Source organism: Petaurus breviceps, unplaced genomic scaffold (genome assembly GCF_028583685.1).
Source record: "Petaurus breviceps papuanus isolate PSGF00001 unplaced genomic scaffold, PetGlider_PUasm1.0 84, whole genome shotgun sequence".
Classification (NCBI taxonomy): domain Eukaryota; kingdom Metazoa; phylum Chordata; class Mammalia; order Diprotodontia; family Petauridae; genus Petaurus; species Petaurus breviceps.
In genome coordinates, this window is record NW_027186645.1 from 10,075,192 (window position 1) to 10,098,575 (window position 23,384).

The window sequence follows — 23,384 nt, forward strand, 5'->3', positions numbered from 1 at the left end:
AAATCCTATCTACCTTTCAAAGTTCAGCTCAAGAACCTTAAAAGTCTTTTCTTCTATGAAGCTTTCTTAGACCAACTCAAACTATAAATATTTCTGTCATCTGAACGGATACTGTAGAACTTATCTGGGTTACCCCTTTGTCAACAAATCAGATGTCTTATTATAACTTGTAACACCTCTTCCATTATGTTGTTTTACAAAATTTATTTTTTTTAATTATCAAGAATGTTTGTTCTCCTTCCTACCTTCCACCCCAACTGGAAAAAAAAATGAAATATTAGGAAACTGCTATAACTAATAAACCTAGTCAAGCAAGACAAATGACCACATTAGTAATGTCCAAAAATGTGTCTCATTCAGCATATTAGTATATCACCTTTCTGACATGAGGTGGGTAGCATTTCCTTATTATTGGTCCTCTGAACTCAAGGTTGATTGTTGTGTTGATCAGAGTTCTTAAATCTCTCAGAATTGTTTGTTCTGCAGAGTTCACTCTATGTTAGAACATGCAACTTCTTCTAAATTTCTCTGAAACCACTCCCCTTATTTTTTACAGTGTAATAGTATTCCATTACATTCTTATTTTTGTTTAGTCACTCCCTAGTTAATGGGTACCTCCTTAATTTCTGATTTTTTGTTACTATAAAAAAGAGATGCTATAAATATTTGTTTATATATGGATCCTTTTTTACTTTATAAAAATAATTTTGTCTTATAGGCCTAATTGTAGACACTAGATTAAAGGGTATGCACATGTAAATAACTTTTGGGGCATAGTTCCAAACTGCTTTCTGAAATTGCTGGACCAATTCACAGTTCTACCAACCAGGGATTAGTGTACATGTTTTCATATGGCCCTTCTAGCATTTGTTTATTTTCCTTGTTTATCAACTTTGCCACTATATATGAAGTAGAACTTCAGACTTGCTTTAATTTGCATTTCTCTGCTTAGTGATTTGGAGCACTTTTTTTAATATGGCTTGAGATATCTTAGATTTCTTCCCTTGAGAACTGCCTTTTCATATGCTTCAACCATTTATCACTTGGGGAATGGTTCTTTTTCTTATAAATTTTAATCAATTCCTTGGATAAGAGATCTTCACTAGACAAACTTGATATAATTTTTTTTTCTAGTTCACCATTTCCTTTCTAATCTTAGCTTCATTGAATTTGTGTGTGCAAAAACTTTTACATTTTATGTAATCACAATTGTCTATTTTATCTTCTGTGATCTTCTCTGTCTTGGGACATGAACTCTCCCCCTAAACTTAGATCTAAAAGGTAATGTTTTCCTTTTTGCCCTAATTTTATAACATAACCTTTTATATCAAGACCGTTTATTTATTTAGAGCTTAGCTTGGTAGACGGTATAAGGTCTTGGTCTAAAATAAAATTCTGCCAAATTGATGTCTATTTTTCCTAGAAGTTTTTGTCAAATAGTGAATCTTTACCCTTGTAAATAGGTCTTTAGGTTTACAAGTACCAGGCTACTAGATTTGTTTGCTTTGGCATATTGTACACCTAATCTATTCTACAGATTAACCTCTCTCTTTTTTAATAGTACCAAATTGATTTGTTCATTGCTGTTTTGTAGTATAATTTGAGATCTGGTATTACTATTTCTCTCAATTTTCATTTTTTTTTCATTATTTCTCTAAAAATGCTCGACTGTTTGCTCTTTGAGATAAATTTAATCACTTTTTTTCTTATTCTATAAACAACTCCTTTGCTATGGCACTGAACTATGGTATGGCAGCAAACAAGTAGATTAATTTAAGTAGCATTGTTATTTTCCTTATCACATTGACTTGGCCCATACATTAGCAATTTATGCTCCTCAAATTATTTAGATCTGTCTTTACTTGTATAAAGAGTTTTATGTATTTGTGTTCATATAGTTCCTACATATATTTTGTTTACTAGACTCCTAAGTATTTCTTTCATTCTGTAGTAATTTTAAATGCAATTTCCCATTTTAGTTCTTCCTGCAGATATTTGTTCATTATATACAGAAATGATAGTCATTTAGGTGGATTTGTTTTATAACCTTTAACTTTGTGGAAGATTTTGTTTCAATTTGTAGTTGCTTCTCTAGTATCTCTAAACACACTATGCTATCATCTGCAAAAGTGATACTTTTGTTTCTTTTTTGCCTCAGTTTATTTTTCTTGCCTTATTGCTTTACATATTATTTCTAGCACTATGTCAAATAGAAGTGATGATAATGGACATCATTGCTTTACTCCTCATCACAATAGAAGGAGTTCTAGTTTATCCCCTTTACACATAATGTACTGTGTAGATTATATTTTTGTAAGAAATAGCGCTAGCCCATTTTTTAATGCATATACCATTTACCTTGTTAAGGAAAAGTTCATTTATTATGTTTTGTGTTGTTTTGTTTTAAATAAAAATATTTTATTTTGTCATAAGTATATATTGTTATAATAATATTATTTTTATTGTTATTTTTGTTATTAATGTGTTCTGTAATGTTGAAAGTTTTCCAGATTGAAACAACACTGAATTTCTGGTATGAATCTAATCTGGTCATGGTGAATAAGTTTTCTTAGCTTTTTTTTGCTAGCCTTTTATTTAACATTTTTGTATCAATATTTATAATGCGTTATTAGTCTATAGTTTTCTTTCTGTGTTTTGTTCTTTCTGTGTTTCTTCCTGTGTTGCTCCCTGTGTTAGGTATTGTGATTGCATTTGTATCATAGAAGGAATTGGATAAAATTTCTTCTTTTCCTATTTTTGATAACTATATAATATTTGAATTATTTTTCAAACTTTGATAGGATTCAATTTTGAATCCCTGTCATTCTAGTTTCATCCTTTTTTTTTCAAGTTTTATTATGGACTGAATTTCTTTCTCTGAGAGTGTATGATTTGAATTCTCTATTTCTTTTTCTATTAATCAGTTTATTTTACATTTTTGTAAATATTCATACATGTCATTTAAGCTTTTAGTGTTGGAACATATTGTTGGGCAAAATAATTTCTAGTGACATCTTTCATTTCTTTGTTGTAAATTGTCCATTTTCATTTTGGTATTGATAATTGATTTTCCCCTTTCTTATTTTTAATAAAATTAGCTGATGGCATTTCTATTTATTGTTGCTCCCCCAAAGGAAATGCCAGCTTCTAGTTTTATTTATTATTTATTTTTGCATTCAGTTTTATTGATTTTTTCTTTAATTTTCAAGATTTCTATTTTGATGTTTAATTGGGGATTTTAAATTTGTTTTTGTTTTTCTCATTTTCTTAGTTGAATGTCCAATTTGCTTATCTTCTTTCTTTTTTGGAGTTTAAAGTTAAAATTTTGCTCTAAACATAGCTTTGGCTGAATCCCATAATTTTTGACATGTTATCTTATTGCCATTTCACTTGATACATCATCTACCATTTCTATGATTTATTCTTTTAATAACCAGTTCTTTACAATTAAATTATTATCTCCATTTAATTTTTAACCCTCTTGTCTTAATATGTTGAATATTATTTTTCCTGTGTTATAATCAGTAAGAAGACAGTTTAATATTACCGAATTTGTTTGTGAGGTGTTTAAGCCCAATATGTGGTCATATTTTAATAAAGGTACCATCATAGCTGACAATATGTATACTCCTTTCTATTGCCAGTCATTAATCAAAAGAGATCAATAATATCTAACTTTTCTAAAATTCTTTTGATGTCCTTAACATCCTTCTTATTGTTGGTTTTTTGGTTATATTTGTCTAGTTCTGAAAAGGACATATTGAGGTTCCTTATTTTTATACTTTTACTTTTCATTTCTCCCTGTGTAGTGCCAACACAATATTCACAGCATTGATGGTGACTACAAACATGTGGGCACAGGTCTGAATCACAAAATGTAACAGACTCTCCATATAGAAGACAAAAGTGAAATATCCAATTCAAACACCAGAAAGCCAAATCCCCAAACCAGGAAACCATAACAACAAAGAATCCAATCCACCACAGCACAGCAGGGAGCCACACCATCCTTTAGCCTTTCCACATTCACAAGCCAAGATGTCTGCTTGCCTGCCATCCTCTCTTGCCCATAGTCTGGCTACTCTTACTCCCTGCTTCCTGTGGGCTCTGCTCCACCCTTCAGCAAATTCCTCTCACCACAGGTTCTTTATGATTACATTCAGTCTATTAGGGGGCAGGGAAGATCTTCAAATTACCATTTCCATTACACTCAGCCCCAGGATCTTTCATGTCACTTACATAGCAAAAATACATTAACAATACTTTTCATTACATAGGTTAATGGGAGTTTAGGGGTAACTGGTGTCAACAGAATTTTACAACAATATAACAGAGATAATGGAAAATAAGCACATGAAACCATATTTTAGGGTAATTCCCCCCTTAAATGAATGGGGCTCAAAATCTTGGAGTAAGGGGCAAAAGTCTCTTCTTCCATAGGTACTTGCAGCTGAAATTGTACTTAGAGCCATCCCTGCCCCAAGAGTTCCCATTTGAGAGGTCAATTCTTTAGCTGGCATTAAGAGCTCAATCAATTCCAGGTCCAGGGGTGACCAATCACAGTCATGGACAGGGGGTGACATCTGTCTTAAGTGATCAAGCATCTGCAGGTGGAGGGTACTAAACCTGGAGGAAACAAATCTAGCAAACAAGTTTAATAGACAAAAAGTCAAAAAGGAACAAGGAGACAATAACCAGAAGCAAGGTAGATATAGGGTCAGCCATGGTTCTGGAGTCCATTAACCCACTATCATGGCCTCATTCATAGTAGGATATATAAGTTAAGGGTATAATTTGTTAATCATCTTCTCCTGAATAAACAAGTTACAGTATTATCTTTCCCATGTGTTATAATTTCTTCAGCCTTTGGAACATTTTCTGGTTTCTGCTTTACCCGTACTTTAGCTCCCAATTTTATTCTATCAGTAGAACCAAACCCTTCAGTTCCTCTGATAGCTATTTCAGAAGGAGGGTCAGTTTTCACAAGGGGCATTGTTTCACAAGGAATAAGAATCATTGAACTATTTTATCGTTTTTACAAAACTGTATAGGTTCTTCACCTAAATTTTGCAATGTTGAAATAATTTCTCCTTGATAATTAGAATCTATTACTCCAGCCAATACATGTATTCCTATAACTGCTGATCCTGATTTAGGCAATATCCATCCAAAGTGATTTTTAGGGATTCTCATACATATTCCAGCAGAGATTTTCCTTATTCCTTTTCTGTACAACCAAAAGTCCTCTAAACAATGTAAAATGTGTCCTGCTGAACCAGGTGTTACTGGATATAGTACTGGGACATCTTGTCTCACAGTCCAATACTCAATATTTGGAATCTTATGTGTTTGTTTTTCTTCTAATTTGCAGATTGAGGGTCATCATTCTGGCTAGAGGTATACTTCTCTCAATGGTGAAATATTCAAATTACATAACACAGTGAACAAATTATCTTTCCAATGTTGTTATGAATTATTAGAGCTTAACTTCCTTAATTGTTTTTTCAATAATCTATTCATTCTTTCAATTAACCCAGATGCTTGTGCATAATATGGAATATGATATATCCATTCTATATTGTTTAGTATACAATATTGCTTTATTTCATTACCTTTGAAATGTGACCCATTGTCACTTTGAATCTACATGAGGGTTACGTGATATAGACTTACGATATCTAGAGTTTTATAATTTTTTTTCTGGGTTGTATTTTTATAAGGAAAAACCACTAGTATGCTTGAATAGGTGTAAACACAAGTACGTGTAAATTTACATCCTTTATCTTGGGGTAGGGGACTAATATAATCTATTAGCCAAATTTGTGCTGGAACATTTCCCCTTGCTATCTCTCCAGTTACTACCTGAGGAATAGTTTGTTCCTTTTCTAGTTGACATATATGACATCCCTCTGCTACTTGTTTTAACAATGAATGATAGATATTAATTCCTCAATCTTGTGCCCATGGTGTTTGGCCTGGACCCCTAAATGGCTCGCCATTGATGGACCCATTTTGCTAGTACTGCATCATCAGTTGGTGTCAGAGTAGGGACAATATATTGAGTAGCAATCTTTGCTAGCCAATCAGCGTGTGCATTGTACTTGAGATCTGGCATGGTGAGGGCCATGTGAATCTATATGAAAAACAAACAAATTAGCAACCAAAGACATGTCCTATATATCTTTCCATAATTCTTTGCCCCAACTTGTTTACCATGAATTTCCTAATTTTGATTTTTACACATGGGCATCCATGTAGCTAACTCATTAGCTACCACCCTTGAATCAGTGAATATATGACACTGTCCTCCTTGTTCTGTTTTAATGGCTTGATATGCTGCCGTAAGTTCAGCATATTGACTATTTTCACCTCTCCCAGTACTTTCCCAAGTCCACCTAGTACATGGGTTATAGGCTATCTCTTTCCAATGTCTTTTGTAGCCTAAATATTTTGCTCTACCATCAGTAAACCATGCATGTTTCTTTTGTTCTTCAGTAATCTCTAATATTCTTCATTCCATTTTACCAAGGATTGTACCAACTATTGCTTTGGTTCAGACATGTATCATTTCCCTCAGTATCTGTTTGCTATAGATTCATGTAGAGCAGAAACTCCACTTTTTCCTGTTTTAGATCTATTTTGAATATACCATTTCCATTTAATTATGCTAACCTCTTGTACATGTCCAATTTTGTGAGAAGATGGGGTACTCCTTACCCAGGTCATAATCAGTATTCCAGGGCTTAATATCACTTCATGGCCCAGAATAAGTTGTTCAATCTCTACCAAAGCCTAATATGCCTCTAACAACTGCTTTTCAAAGTGGGTATATTCAACTCCAGATGAAGGGAGTTTCCTAGACCAAAATCCTGAGGGTACATTTTGACTTTGTTGTTTTTGCCGTAAACTCCAGTTTGCATAATCATCCTGTAAAGTCACTTGTAATTCCACAGGGCCATTTTTCATAGGCCATAAATCTAGGGCCAATTGTATAGCAGCCTTGACTTCTTCAAAAGCTTTACTCTGCTCAAGTCTCCAATCAAATTCATATTTCTTCCTAGTAACTTTATATAAGGGTTTCAAAACCTGTTCCAGATATAGTGTGTGATACCTCCAATATCCAAATAATCCTATAAACTTTTGGGCCTCTTTTATTGGTGGGGACAGGAAAAGCCTGAATCTTTTGTCAGGCTTGTGGGAGAATCTCTCACAGCCCCTTATTCCATTGTATACCCCCAAATTTTGCAGTTTGAGCTTGCCCTTGAATCTTTGCAGGGTTAATTTCCTACCCTTTGCTTTTCATGTGCTCAATTAAAAGCATCAAACTCTCTCTACTTCTTTTACATTTTTTCTCTGTATCATAATATCATCTATGTAGTGGGTAAGCTATATACCAGGTAGCTCTAATTCATCCAAATGTTCAGCCATAATCCTATGACAAATAGAGGGGCTATGTAGATATCCTTGTGGCAAGTGGGTAAAACTATATTGTCTGCTCTGCTTTTTTTCTTTTATTTTCTTATATTGTTATTTAACTTATCATATATTTATGTTTTCTCAACTAGAATTTAAGTGTACTGTGGGCAAGGAGTATGTCTTTTTCCCTTTTAGGTCCCCATTACATCACAGTGACTTGTATGCAGTAGATGGAAGTTGATAAATATTTATTAATTTAATTTGTGTTAGATTAATAGTATCATGGGGCGGCCAGGTAGCACAGCAAGTAAGAGCACCGGCTCCAGTGTTGAGAAGACCTGGAGATCAAATCCCGGGCTCAGATACTTAGCACCCACCCAGAAACACCTGGCCATGTAATCTTGAGCAAGTTACTTAACCCCAATTGCTTAGGGGTGGCCAGGTGGCTCAGTGAGTAAGAGCACTGGCTCCAGTGTTGGGATGACCTGGATCAAATCCGGGCTCAGATACTCAGCAGCACACCCAGAAATAACTGGCCGTGTAACCTTACTTAACGTTCCTTAGCCCAGATTGCTTAAAAAAAAAAAAAAGATTAATAGCATCAGATTTCATTTCCTGCTATATACACCTTCTTCTTTTCTTTCCTATTTGCATATATTCAGAAGGATGTTCTGAAAGAATCCATGAAAGAATCATGAAAATTTTCACTGGATGTTTTAAAACTAGACCATTTCTGGTAGTACTATCAGGTTTATATTTTCTGTAGTTTAAATGTCTATAGGAGATGGTAATTGTCCATTTTGATTTCTATTTCTTTATCTATTTCTCATTTTTAACATTAATTCAAACAATAACTTTTTAAAAATATATCAATTTGGAGCTATTTTAATTACATGCTGTCTTTTTGGTCATTATATTTTCTTCTCATTTCTTGTAAATTTTAAATTTTTTTCTATAACAAATTGATTGTATGATTGAGTTTAGATTATTGATTCAGGAAGTTATTTTCATATCAATAACCAGCTTTCTTCTATTCTGAACAGAATGCAAAAAAAATCTTGATTTAAGAACATTAACATTTGATACCATCTTCTGGGATAGTCTCAGCAAAAGGAAGGTAGATTCTTGAAGACATACTACCCATTTTGCTCATTTTAATCAGCATTTAGCTTGTGCCTAATGCATTTGTTATATCTGTCTCCTTCAAGTGTGTTAAAATTGATGAATTTATTCGACCAATTTAAGGTTTAATAGAAGCTCTAATCTCTTCTACTTTGGGGCTATGGAATTTAGTTTGGTTTCCTTTAACTGATAAAAAAGTGAGAAATAATAAACTATATCATTGTTAAAATGTGTTTATTTGAAAAAGAATTTTGTTATGACCTTTCTTTTACATATATTGTGTAGCTGGAAAATTCCTCAAACTTGTAAATGTATGATATCCTAACCTTAGGAGGCAGGGGGACATGTTGGAAACCTGAGAGAATTTGAAAGGGTCTTGATTTGTCTTAAACTCTTGAGTGTCTTCATTCCTCCTATGGGGGTGAGGGGTAGGGTGAAATATATATTTATGAAAGACTTTATGGTTTTCTACTTTACAGTGATGAAAAAGAGGCAGAGAGATTTGAATCCCTATTAGGTCCATCCATTCCACTTTCTATATAAATATCACTATAACTCTTCAAATAAAAGAAAAATCAGGAGCTCAAAATTATTTCAACTAATCATTTTATAATATTGGAAGAATAGCAAATGTTGAGAACTCACCTTAGGTGTCTTTTTCTTTTTGGTATATGGGAACTATTCTTCAGCTTCAGCTAGAGTCATTTTGGAAGTTAAAGAAAGAACTGACAGTAATTTTCCATCTAAGAACTCATAATACTGAATTGCAAAGACATTGCATTCTTTTTTTCTATGATACCTGCTCCAGATTGATGATCTGAACCTTGGAGAAGGGCACACATTCAGGGATAAAGATTTAGAAATACTAAGACCCTTGACTAATAGGTATCTTTGAAGTTATAAAGTTATATATGATCTTTCAGCCCTGGTCATAAAAAATTATTTCCTTTTACTTTTTTTCTTTAAACTACATAACAGATTTTACCTCCTCCCCCAACCCCTATAAAATTCTGTCATATCAAAAACTCTCCTCTTTCTTTTTCCTTGCAGAGATAGCTTGTAGTAGAAAGAACCCTGGACTTGTATTCAGATGACTTGGTTTTGAGTTTATTAAATCTGTGACCCTAGGCAAAGTGCTTAACTTTTGCATCTCAGGTATCCATGAAAGAAGATCAGCCGTGAAGTCTGGAAGACCTGGGCTCAGGTCCTACCTCTGACATATACTATGTAAGAGTTGACAAGTCATTTAACTATACAGTGCCCCCAAGCATCTTTCTAAAATGAATTGCCACTCTGCATTGGTGGAAGGGTTTCTAGGTCAGGAATTGCCCACATTCAAGTAACCACAGGTGTAGATTTTTGCTGAACATTCTTCTGCCTTCACTCCCAAAACTTGCACTACTTACCTCAATTCAGGAAATATTTAAATTCCTATTAAGTATTTGGCATAAAAAGAAAATTGACTATATGTTTTCTTTTCTTTTTTTTATTGTGAGCTCAGAAAGTGTTGTCAAAAGCAAACATTTCAATATATAAAGAACAAGAAATGATGTTATAAGAAATTATGAACTAATTTATGTTTGTTTTTTAAATAATAAGCTAATAATTGATATTTTAATAGATCAAAATAATTGGTTAATAATGTATAAGTCATTTCTGAATAAACTTTGTATAGTCACATGATCACCATATAAGAACAAAAAAATCAAAATTAACACCAAACTTTGAAAAAAGGATAAAAATGAAGAAGATTGAATACATTAAAATAAGCTCCAGTCTGTCCTTTTCAAAGAAGCTACTGACCCCAACAAAAATGAAATCAATAAAGGAACAGATACTAACATAGATTCATCATTTTCCACATAAGTTTAACCTAAGTTAAGCAATTATCACATCAAAGAGGCCAAGAAAACCCCCTACAAATTACCTCAATCAGGAAATAATTGATATCCATGCCAATAAGAGAGAAACATAATAAAGGAGAATGGTGGAATATTAAACATTATTGCCTTTAAAACTGCTAATAGTAGTAGAGGAAAAAGGAGTTTGTTTAAAACTTCTCTTGACACCCAGTTAAGCCAGTTCATACCAAGAATATTTGAAGACAACATTGAAAAATAATGGATAAAAAAGTGAGAAATATTTGACAACCTTTCTATAATGATTTACCCTTTATCAAGGACAGTGGAACAATTATTTTTTTGTCTCTTACTTTCCCAGCTCACAAAATTCTGTACAAGGAAGCTAAAATATTACTAAAGAAAATGGGGACAGGGCCAAGATGGTGGAATAGAGAAAGCACTTAGCTGAGCTCTCCCAACATGCCCTTCCAAACAACTTTAAAACAATACTTCAAATTTTGGAGTGTCAGAGCCAATAGAAAGTCAGAGTGAGATATTCTTTCATCTCAAGACAATATAGAAGCTTGGAAAAAGAGATCTGTGACTTGGAGAAGGAGTCTAGCCCAGAGCACACATGGATGAAACTCCAGTGGTAGGACTAGGTGATAGAGATAGAAGAAGCAACAGCTTCAGGAGCTCTCAAGCCAGAGAAGATAAGGAGACCTGGCCACTGGTAAGAAAGAGATTACAGGCAACCCTGTGCTAGTACTGGACACAGAATCAGACCCCATTTGGCAACTTCATTGCCTGTGCCCACTTCTGAGTCATATTTCAAGGGCATATAGGAACATTTTGGGTCAAACAGGAATGGGAACCCTGAGGGGCAACTGTTTGATAACTCCATTGCCTATACTCACTTCTGGTTCATAGTTCAAGGGTGGAGAGGAGTCCTCCTTTTCGGTCAAGGGGGAGTGTAATATCCCTTCTAGTTTAGGGAATCAAGTACACTAAGGAGAAGTATTTATTGAAATTTCAACGAATCAGGGGCCCTTCCTGTGTAAGGACCAGAGTACAGACCAAGGGAACAGTGACCACAACTTTCCCCAGATCCCACTACCTTGGAAGCACTTAAAACTTCCAAAGCCCCAGAACTAGCTCTGAAAACAGAAGTATGAAAAAGCCTAAAGCCTGAGAGAAAACTCTATCAGCCTATCACTACACTGAGAACAGAGCCCATCATTAACATAAAGTTTAAAATAAAAAAATGGGGTGGGAAAATGAGCAAATATCAAAAAAAATAATCTGACCATGAAAAGTACTATCATGACAAAAAAGATCAAGACATGAATTCAGAGGAAGATAGTGAAATCAAAACAACCACAAGAAAGCCTCCAAGGGAAAAAAAGTGAATTGGACACAAGTACAACAAGAATTCCTGGAAAAACGTAAAAAATAATTTTCAAAATCAAATAAGAGTAGTAGAATAAAAATTAAGTATATAAATGAAAGCAACAGAAAAAAATTATTAAAAGAGAATTAACAGCTTGGTAAAAGAGGCACCAAAAATACTGAAGAAAACAACACTTTAGAAAACAGAATTAGCCAAATGGAAAAAGAGGTACAAAAATTCACTTATGAAAATAACTTTTTAATAATCATAATAGTGCAAATGGAAAAAGAGGTACAAAAATTCACTGCTATAAATAACTCCTTAAAAATTAAAATTAGGCAACTGGAAGCTGATGATTCTCCAAGACTTCAAAAATAATGAAACAAAGTAAAAAGAATAAAAAATAGAAGAATATGTGAAGCATCTTAATGGAAAAACAACTGACCTGGAAAAATAGATCAAAGAACAATAGTTTAAAACTATTGGGATTTAAATTGTATAATTGGACTACCTGAAAACCATGATCAAAAAAAGAGCCTTGAAGTCATATTTCAAGAAATTGTCAAGGAAAGCTGCCCCAATATTCTAGAGCCAGAGGGTTAAATAGAATTTGAAAGAATACACCAATCAAATCTGAAATCCACCAATCTGAAAAAATATCTCAAAACTAAAACTCCTAGGAATATTATAGCCAAATTCCAGAGCTCCTAGATCAAGGAAAAACTACTTCAAGTAGCAAGAAAGAAACTATTCAGATATTGTGGAGCCACAGTCAGTATCACACAAGTTTTAGCAGCTAGAATATCAAAGGAGTGAAGTGCATGGAATATGATATTCTAGAAGGCAAAAAAGTGCTAGAATTATAACCAAAAATAAAGAATTAACAGGAGAAAACTGAATGAATAGAAAAGAGCATACCTTTTTCTCAGTGGTATGTTGCATCTTCAGAAAAAATTGACCATGCATTAGGATATATAAACCTCATAAAAGCAGAAATGCTAAATACACCTTTTTCAGACCATAATACAATAAAAATTACATTTAATAAAGTGCTGTGGAATCATAGATTAAAAGTCAATTGGAACCTAAATTATCTAATCCTAAAGAATGAGTGGGTCAAAGGACAAATCGTCGAAAGAATTAGTAATTTTATTAAAGAGAATGACAACAATGAAACAGCTTTCCAAAATTTGTGGGATATAGCTATGGGAGGAAATTACATATAAATGTGTACATCAATAAAAGAGAGAAAGAGCAGATTAATGCATTGGGCATGCAGCTAAAAAAACAAACTAGAAAAAGAACAAATTTAATACCCCAAAATTAAATACCAAAATAGAAATCCTGAAAATAAAGGAGAGATTAGTAAAATTGAAAGTGAAAAAAATTGAACTAATAAAATTTTTGAAGCTGGTTTTATGAAAAAAAAACAAATAGATAAATCATTGGTTAATTTGATTTAAAAAAAGAAAGAAAACCAAGTTACTAGTATCAAAAATGAAAAGGGTGAATTCACTACCAATGAAGAGGAAATTAAAGCATTTATTAGAAGTTATTTTGCCCAATTATATGGCAGTAAAGCTGACCATGTAAATGAAATGGATGGATATTTACAAAAATATAAACTTCCTAGATTAACAGAAGAAGATAATAGTATACTTAAATCACCATATCTTAGAAAAATAATTTGAACAAGCCATCAATGAGCTCCCTAAACAACAAACAAATAAATAAATGTATCTCCTGGACCACATGGAATCACAAGTGAATTCTACCAAACATTTAAAGAACAATTAACTCCAATATTATTGTAAACTATTTGAAAAAAATAAAGAAGGCATCCTACAAAATTTCTTGAATGACACAAATATGATTTTGATCCACTAGGCACAGTAAAAACAGAGAAAGAAAACTGCAGTCCAATTTCCTTAATGAATATTGGTAAAAAAAATTAAATAAAATACTAGCAAGGAGTTTACAGTAATACATCACAAAGATCATATACTATGACTGGGTGAGATTTATACCAGGAATGCAGGGCTGGTTAAATATTGGGGAAACAATCAGCATTATTGATCATATCAATAACAAAACAAAAATTATATGATTATATCAATAGATGCAGAAAAAGCCTTTGAGAAAATACAATACCCATTCCTATTAAAAGCATCAGAAAGCATATGAATCAACCGAGTCTTTCTTAAAATAAGTAATATCTTTCTAAGATGAAGAGCAAACATTATCTGTAATGAGGATAAACTAAAAGCCTTCCCAGTAAGATCAGGGGTGAAGTAAAACATATCATTAACACTACTATTATTCAGTATTGTACTAGAAATGCTAGATATAGCAATGAGAAGAAAAAAAAAATAAAAGGAATAAATATAGGCAATGATGAAACAAAATTATCACTACTTGCTGATGATATGATGGTATACTAGGGATACACCAACATCTCATTCCATATACAAAGATAAGATCAAAATGGGTAAATGATTTGGATAGTTAGGGTGATATCATAAGAAACTTAGGGAAGGATGAAAAAATATACTTGTCAGATCTATGGATAAGAATTTATGATTAAAAATAGAGATTGATAATTTTGATTATATGAAATTAAAGTTTTTTTCACAAACTAATGTAGCAAAAATTAGAAAGAAAACAGGAAATTTGGGGAGAAATTTACAGTAGTTTCTCTTATAAAGACCTTGTTTCTCAAACATATAAGGAACTGAACCAAATTTATCAAAATAAGAACCAATCCCTAGATGATTAATGGTTAAAGGATATGAATGCAGTTTTCAGAAGAAATCAAAATTAGTAATAGTCACATAAAAATACTCTAGATCATTACTGATTAGAGAAATGCAAATTAAAACAACTCTGAGATACCATCTCACACCTATCAAGTTGGATAATATAACAGAAAAAGAAAATGGCAAATGCACTGTTAGAGTTGTGTACTAATCCAGCCTCTCTGGGGAGCACTTTGAAACTATGCCCCAAAAGCTAAAAGACTGTGCATACCCTTTGATCCAGCAGTGACACTACTAGATCTATATCCCAAAGAGATTATAAAAAAGGAAAATAACATATTTGTGCAGGGGTATTTATAGTAACTCTTTTTATGGTGCCAAAGAATTGGAAATTGAGGGGATGTCCATCACTTGGGGAATGACTAAACAAATTGTGGTATATGATTGTGTTGGAATACTATCATGCTTTAAGAAATAATGAGTAGGATGATTTCAGAAAAATCTGGGAAGACTTACATGAACTCATTACAGAGTGTAGTGAGCAGAACCAGGAGAACATTGTATGCTGTAGCAGCAATATTATAACTGTAAAGGACTTAGCTACTTTGATTAAGACAGTGATCCAGGACAATTCCAAAGAACCCACAATGAAAAATGCTGTCCACCTCTCAAGAGAGAACTGATGAACTCTGAATGAAGATCGAAACATACTTGTTTTTACTATCTTTATTTTTATTGTGTCTCCTTTTGAAACATGGCTAATATGTAAATGTTTTGCATGACCTGTCATGTATGATTGAAATCAAATTGCTTGCCTTCTCAAGAGAGGAGAGAGAATAGCTGGAGGAAGGGAGAGAATATGAAACTCACTTTTTAAAAAATAGAAGTTAAAAATTTTTGGATGCAATTGGGAAATAATCTAACAAAAAATAAAACTAATTTAAAAATAAAATAAGGAATTGAAGATGGAAAGAGGGAGTTCAGAAGCAGCCAAAAAACCCTCTTTCAATCAAGAGATTTATAACTAGAAAAAGAAGTGACAACAGATGTGTACAACCTAGGTGAAGCCTTGGTCTTCGTGTCATGGTAAAAGGCCTTGAAAAAATCACTAGCATGTTGGGTGAATTCCATGTGTAAGATTTACAGAAAGACTTGGACATGAGTCATTCAACATAAGAAAGCACAAATGTATTTTAATCTGGAGGTAATACCTATATTAGAGAAATAATAGATCCATCAGAGTATGAGGTTATAGGTGCTGGGATGGAAAAACTGAAAATGGTGCAATCAACGTATTTTCAGTCTAAAAAGAAGAGAATACTGCATGTAAAAAATGACTATAATACAGATTAGAAGGGGATCAGATGCATAGGGGGAAAATGGCATAAAATAGTTAAGGAGGGCTGCTGTGAAGATTAAATGAGATAATACATGTATAAATAAGGGCTATATGATGTAAGATATCTCCTTAGCTTTATATCATTTTGCTTGTACTGTTTGTTGCTTTGTACTTGTTTTTTTAAATAAAGTTTTATTGATACACGTGGTTTTTTCATTGCCTATGTTTCCCCTGTATCCCTCTCTCTCTCTCTCTTCATACAGAAAGCCATCCTATATAACATTTTTTAAGAGATAAGAGAAGATGACCCCCCTCAAAATCAGCAAAACTAACCAATAGTGTAAATATATCTGAAAAAGAGTGGGAGGAGATATCTTCTATATCTTATTTGGGGATACGCCCATTTGTAACTTTGCAACATTTGTTTTGGTTGTTTTGTGGTAGTCTTTCTATTTATGTTTTTATAGTCCTTGTAAATATTGTTTTCTTTGTTCTGTTTACTTTCCCCTGTATCAGTTCATGTAAGTCTTTGCATGCTACTTTGAATAAATAATTTTTATTACTTCTTATCACACAGTAATATTCCATTACACTCATATAATGCAATTTGTTTAGCCATTCTCCAGTGGATGGCTATCTTTTTATCTCCCATTTCTTTTCTACCACAAAAAGTGCTGCACAAAGTATTTTAGTGTGTGTATGAGAATCAGGGTAGGGGTGGTAAAGTTACTAATTAGCTTATCTTACTAGAGAACTACTGAAATTAGTCATAGTTATAAGTTGGATGAGTCATGACTATGGGTCAGTTAGCTTATTTTGGTCCAAAATTTATAGACCATTCTGTTAACACACATCAGCTGTCCTGCATGGGAGATAAAGGGGAAATGAACTAGCACCAATCCATCACCATAGTCAGAAAATCACTTGTAAAATCATTCTCTATTGATAACATGCCAATATCATTATTTCTACATGCAAATTATGACATATTTCTTTTAAAAATTAATGGTTGAGATTTGGAAAAATGTATATTCAATTTGTAGCTTTGCTTAGTTGTCATTGTTGTTTGGTGGGTAGAGTGGAAATGTCAAGGATTCTGAGTCACCATTTTGGCTTAGGAATCATTTCAATGCATGCATGAATAAATGAATTGAAAAGTTTTATTAAGTGCCACCTATATTCAAAGTACTAGTAATGCAAACAGAAAAGAAAGACAGTACTGCTCTCAAGGAGCTCACATTCTAATGGGGACTGGTGCGGAGACAACACACATAGATTTCTACTGTGAGTAAGATGGAAAGTCCCAGTTGTCTGTAAGGTACAATAGAAAAATGGATGATAACCCACCTTTAGTGTCATTTACATTGATGAAGCAGTATCCACTGAACCACTTAATGGTTCCAAAGTCCATGGTCAATAGCAGGCTAAAGAAACATTGGTGAGAAGTACCAAGAACAGAGCAGACTAGGAAGTATTTATCATTTCCAACCTCTTATTTCTAAAATGTTGTGGAGAGGGAACATGAATGTCAGATACCAATGTCAGTTAATCAAAAGAAGGTCCAAGTTACACAGAATATGGGAGGACCAGAATGGATTCTGTAGATTTGTCAAGAAGTGAAGGTATACTTTGAAAGCTTCAGTTCTTCATATCTTTTCCACTTAAACAAAGATGATCTCTCATTGAGTGCCAGCTGGTAATATGGTTTTTTTTCTTGTTTTATGTATTCTTATGGAAAGGAAATTTACAGTTTGCCAACTTTTACAATCAACAACAGCACTATTTGAAGGAAATCTATATGACAAGTTTGGAAATTTTATCAGCTACCATTTATATAGACCTTAAAGTTTGCAAAGTACTTCACCTATGCTATCTCATTTGATCTTTACAACTCTGTGAGATGGGTACTATTATTTTCTCCAGTTTACTGATGGGGAAACTGAGGGTAGAGAGATTAAGGGCCTTGCCCAGCTTTACACAACTAGTAAATGTTGGAAATAGCATTTCAGCTCAATTCTTCCTGACTCCAATGCACTGAACCATTTTGAAGAAGTCTCAATCTGAGCTGGGAGATCTCTACTTTTTCTCAGCTACTTATGCCTTAGATCTAAAGAAGCTGAGAATAACAGAAAAAGGGTGAATTTGTTTAGGGAATACAGGTTAAGACTTGTAATATTTTATGGAAAAATTCAGGTCAATCCATATGCTAGGTCAACTGACTTATGCTGTACGTATTGCAATAAATTTTCTATGCTCCCTCCAGTGAATGGTTTTCTCCTAGGAATTGAGTATCAAGCATCTACTGCAGTGCTATTTATGTCCCCAGTCAGCACTTAGTGAATTCTCATTGACTGATTGTTCTCATATTGAGTCATGAAAGTACTGGATGAGGATCAGGATATGAGTTTGCTGCTCCATGGCATGGCAATGTTCTACATGGTTATGAATGTATAGTTTTGTTTCCTATTTAGATCCTAGTGCACTCTGGGAACTTAATGTTAAATAAGAATAGTAATAACAAGGACATGATGTGACATAGCCCAGGCTCCTGGTGACTGTACCTTACATTTTACTCCTCATAAAACTTTAGCACAATCTCATACAACAGCTAACCAGGCCAATTGCATTATCTGTAATCATTAGTTTCTTCCTGATTCACTGCTTATAATTGACATCATTGCATTTAGTTAGATTAAATTTGATAAAATGGAGTGATTCAAAGTAGCCAGTTAAGTGAACCCATCAAAATGAACAGTGATTAGTAATTGTGGGGAGGGGGGAGGGGGGAAGATAATGAAATGCATTGTGATAATTATTGTGATGCTTCCCTATCAAATGGTCCTTTTTATTTCTTTTCCCCTCCTTCTATCCCCCATTATTTGCAAGTTGTTTCTTTAAAAGTTTTAAGAGCTTGGTGTTTATTTTATATAAGGGGAGGGATCATATAAGGTCAATAGTGGCATTGTGATATTCAGTCGCATCGATCCAGAAAATGAATGGAGTCAAGCTGGATTGATGAACTGTATTCTTCAAAGTGTTTCACCTCACCCCAACCCCAGGCATAATTTTCTTCCTTCATTGTTACTGATGGTTGTATCTCAGTGATCATTAAACCTCAGACTTCATCAGGAAGGATTTGGCATCGACCTACAGTGAATTTTTCCATGATTAATCCTTTAGGGCTTACAATGAAATACTAGTAAAGTAGCTGAAACCATATTCAATACGTTGTACCCATTCATAAACTAAACATTCTTTTATTGATTGATTTTCAATGATGTAGTCATTGTCACCAGGAGGGGCCTAAAGTTGGGTAGGGATGGAGTTATACAGAAGAGCTATTTGTGATTCCAGAATATAGCATTCTTAGTGATTTGGCTCAATATTCTAGTCATTTAAAAACAACAAGGCAGTCTTTATTATTCAATTTAATTCACTATATCCACCCTTGAGTCCCTCTGTCTATTGATCTATTTTATACAGTAATATTCAATACCCTTTCCTTACTTAATTGTATTTCCATCATTACATTCCAATCAGGGTATACCACCCATGTGTTCACCATACCATAGATTAGAGCTGAATCATTCTTGGCACTGAAATTTGAAGACATTTGTTATGCCTGTACTATGCTTTATAGCACCAGCAAAATGCAAACCTTGAAGACACTTAAAAGCAGAAATGGCTCTCTGAACTTACAAGTAAGCAGACTGTTATTCCCTGGAAGTTTGGTCCTGCTTCTAATTTTACTACCTCCTTCCCATCCTTGTTACTTTTTTCTTCTCACTTCTAGACCACTTTCTTCATCCTTTCTTTGACTTTTAACAATTGACTCATGGTCATCCTTTTTGCCCTTTAATTTATATTAGCTCCTGGCACAAGGCAGCACCCTGTCCCTATCATTACTCGATCTTCTAAGTTCTTCTTTTTTCTGTTTCAAAGAGCACTGGTTCTAAAGTCAGAGGACCTGGGTTCAAATCCCACCTCTGATGCTTACAAATTTGTGTGACCTTGAGCAAATCACTCAACCTTCCTGGGCCTCAGTTTCTTCATGTACAGAATGAAGGGGTTAGAGTAGATTATCTCCAACTTCTTTTTAAGTTCTAGATCTACTGACTTTACCCCTTTCCAAGATCCTGAACTTTGAAATTTAGCTCTGATGGTATCAGAAACTGAGACTCAGAGTGAGAAGGGCTCTTAGCAATCACATAGGTCAAATTAGAGTTGAATCCAGACCTCATCTACTGCATCCCCAACCAATGGACATACAGTCTTCTTGTGAAGACCCCAACTGAGATAGTAAACACATAAAAGAATCCCTGGTTGTTTTCCTTTATATATGCTTTCATTATCAGAGATTTGAGACATTCTTTCATATGATTGTTGATGGCTACAATTTTTTTTTAAGAATTATCTTCTAGAATGTATATGTAGAGCTTATATCAAATTACATGCTGTCTTGGGGTAGGAGGAGGGGAGAGATGGGAAGAAAATTTGGAACTCAGAAAATTATGGAAGCAAAACCAAAAATTAATTAATTAATTTAAAAAAGAATTGTCTTCTGTGGCACAGTGGATAGAGTACCAGCCCAATTCAGGAAGACCTGAGTTCATTTGGACAAAGTGCTGGCTTGAAGTCAGGAAGACTCATCTTCCTGAGTTCAAATCTGGCCTCAAACACTAACTGTGTGACCTTGGGTAAGTCACTCTACCCTGTTTACCTCAATTTCCTTATCTGTAAGTTTATCTAGAGAAGGAAATGACAAACCACTCCAATATCTTTGCCAAGAAAACCCCAAATGGAGTCACAAAGAGTTGGAGATGACTGAGGTAACTGAACAACAATGATCCCTAAACTAGAATTTCTTTCTCTTCCTACTTTCTACTATCCCCAACATACTAATCTTTAATCCTGGATAATTCTCACTATGTTACACCTCCCTTTTTCTTAGCTGCTGAGAGAATCACAAAATTGAATGGGGTTTGCTGTTATAAAGTTATGAGTGTAATGTAGTAGATGGTGAGCTGGCCTTGGAGTCAAGAAGACCTGGACCCAAATCCTTTCTGTGATACATACAGCTTGTATGAGACTGAGAAAATCACTTCACCTTCCAGTACCCCCAGATAACTCTCTGAAATTAGCAGAACTGTTACTGATATGTATTGATAGAAAACACCTTCTTAACCAGCCATTACCTATATTAAAGAAATGGTAGGTCAGGTCCAAGAAAAAAAAATGGAGCTTAATTTCAGCTGAGTCCTCACAACTGTTTCTAGACTACTCTATTCTTATCACTAGGTTTAGATGAAGCATGTTAGTATGAAAAGAGCTGTGGCCTTTTTCCTTCAAAAATGTACTATTTGTTCTAGGGGATGATTCTCTAGAAGGGGGGGTGGATGCCAGGAATAACTGTGGATTATTTATTATTATACAGTATGATGGTATAAAAAAGACACCAATAAATTTTTTTTTTGCTTTTTTTTGGAAGGCAATTGGAGTTAAGTGACTTGCCCAAGGTCACATGGCTAGCTTTTGTGTTAAGTGTCTGAGGCTGGATTTGAACTCAGGTCTTCTTGACTCCAGGGCTGATGCTCTATTCACTGTGCCACCTAGCTGCCCCTTAAAATTTATTTTTTAAAAAACTGAAAAAATGTAACTGTTAATCATAGCAATTGGAATGAAGAATCTCTTGCATATGTGTCTGAGAGATCTTAATGAGATCACTGCAGTTATGGGCTGAGTATATCAATTCCTAGGAGACAAATAATATATTATTTATTCCCACTGGTTTATTAACCTACCTTTCTTTAGGAATAAGGAAAGCAGCACATGAGCGGTTCTGGGTTGCTTGCAACACTTCAGTGATCCAACTGTCCAATATCCATAATAATATAAAGGAAAATCACACTGAAAAATACCCAAAATCCGATCTATGAAGTGGCCAATGGCTGCTTCAGAAGACTGACTTTAAAACATGCCTTCCTCCTCTTCAAAGACAGATGGTAAATTATAGGTGCCCAAAGTTTCTTTGGCATATAGGTTCCCTTAATCCTACCACCTCCAGATAGCGGTCTTCTCATCCTCCTTAAATATACCTCCAATAATTTATCAACAAGCCTTCTTTGCCTCTCTTCCTTACCTTGTATTAAAATTGTCTGATTTTCTCCTCAATAGAAGCCAAGGTCCTTGAAGGAAGGAACTCTTTCCTTTTATTCTTTGTATCTCCTGTACCTTAACACTTGTTGAACTGAACATTTGTACTTTGCTGATCATACTATTCAGTCCTATGCTACTTACATTTGATAGTTCTTTCAGTACCCTGGGATGTATTCATCTGGGGATTGAATTCATCAAGTACAGTTAGGTTCTTGCTAACTATCTTCTCAGTCATAGTGGGTTAATAACAATTTCGTTCTATGTTTTCCTGTCCAAAAAAAAAGTTATCCTCTTTAATGGCAAAAACAGAAGCAATTGAGTAATTTTGCCTTCTTTCAATCACTCATTATTGTTATCCTATCCGCCCTCAAGCAGCTGTCCTATCCCTTTGATCTTCTCTTTTCCCCAACAATGCTAAGAAGAATCCTTTTTAATTCTCTGAATTCATTACCAGATTCAGCTTAACCAGAACTTTAGCTTTTCTGATACTATTCCTGAAGGACTGTATTGGTCCTTTTTATCATTTTCTTTATATTTGCCCTTGCTTCAATTTTCTATTCATGTTTTTAAATAAATATAAATTGGATGATGGTTCTAGAAAACAGTGTGAAATTCTCTGATACAAGTGACTAAATTATTTATAAGCTTTGACCCATCACATAGATCAAGAGAGTCAAGAACAGAAATAACAGTTCTGCATATTCAAAATTTTCATTGCAACCATTTTTAAATCACAAAAACATGGAGACAAATTGGGTTTCCTTTGATTGGGGGATAATTGAATAAATGGTTCTACATGGATATGGAAGCAAATACGTGGCATAATAGATAGAGCACTGCATTTGGAATCAAGAAGACCTGAGATCAAATCCTCCCTCAGATATTTGCTAGCTATATAACCCTGGACAAGTTACTAAATCTCCCTCATTGTCAGTTTTCTCATCTGTTCCATGAAGATAATGACATCTAACTGACAGTTGTTATAAGAGTCAATTGAAATAGCATGTAGAAAACTCTTTGCAAATCTTAAAATGGCTACCATTTTTAAAAAAAGCTACCATTGCTGCTCCTGCTTCTGGGCCTATAGAGTAGCATGGGGAGATTATAAAAAATGATTATAAACTGATGCAAAATGAAATGCGATTAGAAGAAAAATATACATAGCAGTTATGATGATGCAAATGCAAATAACACTGAAAGGCAGTGGAACTCAGGTTGTCTAATTAGACAATGGTTAGTCTTGGTCCTAGAGAATGTATGATGAAATATGCTTCTTATCTCTAAGTAGAAAGAGGGTAGACCATGATTGAGGAATGTTGCTTACACTGTGAGATATAGCTGATATCAGTTGGCTTTGCTTATCT